General features: G+C 34.8%; 1 long non-coding RNA gene across 2 annotated transcripts in view; it reads left to right on the forward strand.

Annotated features, from left to right (window-relative positions):
- The first annotated feature begins 640 nt into the window (after positions 1-640).
- The window catches only part of LOC111089636, a 22,048-nt gene continuing 21,311 nt past the window's right edge, over positions 641-1,377 (forward strand). For both annotated transcript variants that reach the window (XR_002613857.1, XR_002613856.1), the window contains exon 1: positions 641-829. This is a non-coding gene — a long non-coding RNA (uncharacterized LOC111089636). The remainder of the gene's footprint in view (positions 830-1,377) is intronic.

Consider the following 1,377-nt stretch of genomic DNA (forward strand, 5'->3'; position numbering starts at 1 on the left):
TACTAGATAGGGTAGGCTGGTATATATAAGAGGGTGACAACGTGATGCGGTAATGTGTGTGTAGGTAATGAGTAATTGAACTGCGGTCAGGGAGAGACGTATTGTTGAAGTTAACGTTCGTTCGTTATATTGTTTGTTTTAGCGCGAATACTGAAATTAAGTGTATCGTAAAGTTATATTCGGAAAGAATAAACCAGTTTTATTAAGTAAAGACTTGTGTCGTTAAAGTTTCGTCGGAACGAAGTTACGGAAAAATCAATTAACAAACGGAGACGTAACAATATGTTTAAAATGTTGATCACGTTTGCACTGAAAACGATACATTTTAAATTTATTTAAGTTTCACCTAAATGTTATACTAGTTCGAAATCCATATATAAAAATTATCAATTATACTGACGGCCGACAGATGTGTCCCTGTAAAACAATACTAAGGCAGATATTATCTTGAAGCTATTATGATATGCAAATACAAATGAACATATGTTAACCTGAATGTTAATAAGGAAGTAAAGAGTGAATCATTCGAGGAAGTATTTCTCGTGGTGAGACACGTCATTCGTTGTGCTCTTTTCTTTATTAATTACACTTCAGTATTTAAGTCTCGACAAATGAAGTAGAGGTATAAAGTTTGTTATGGTACCAGTGCTATAACTACTAACAAAACCTGGTGGTAACTCTACGGATTTACAACGCTGAAATCAGGGGTTCGAAAGCCCTCGGTGGACACAGTAGACAGCCCACTGTGGCTTTGGTACAAAGAACACAGGCACATACAGACTTCTATACTCAAAGTTAGACGTCACGTGACAAAGTGCACAGTTTTAGCGTAAGTCGTATTATTTCTCTAAAGAGTGTGTACATATACTTATTTCAATTCCCTCTTTCCTATTTTTTTACATTTATACCCTTGTCATACAACTACGTAGATGGAATTAACAGTAGGAATGTGTTTAGACATACGAGGAGAGAAATGGGTGTGTTATATGCTTCATCAATTTATGTACCTTGATATCTGGCGTTTATAATACTTAAACTTATGTTGTACCTTGATATCTGGCGTTTATAATACTTAAACTTATGTTGTATCTTGATATCTGGCGTTTATAATATTTAAACTTATGTTGTATCTTTATATCTGGCGTTTATAATATTTAAACTTATGTTGTATCTTTATATCTGGCGTTTATAATACTTAAACTTATGTTGTATCTTGATACCGCACACATCCAAAATTTAAACTTGTGTTGCTAACGATATATCTTGATACTGTTGCGTCAGCGAGGTCACGTGACTAGTATCACGCCACGTACTTCTCGAACCTTCGTGAATTATCGGGAGACTACTAGATTGGGGGTAGTCTGGTATATACAAGAT

Source organism: Limulus polyphemus, unplaced genomic scaffold (genome assembly GCF_000517525.1).
Source record: "Limulus polyphemus unplaced genomic scaffold, Limulus_polyphemus-2.1.2 Scaffold6865, whole genome shotgun sequence".
Classification (NCBI taxonomy): Eukaryota; Metazoa; Arthropoda; class Merostomata; order Xiphosura; family Limulidae; genus Limulus; species Limulus polyphemus.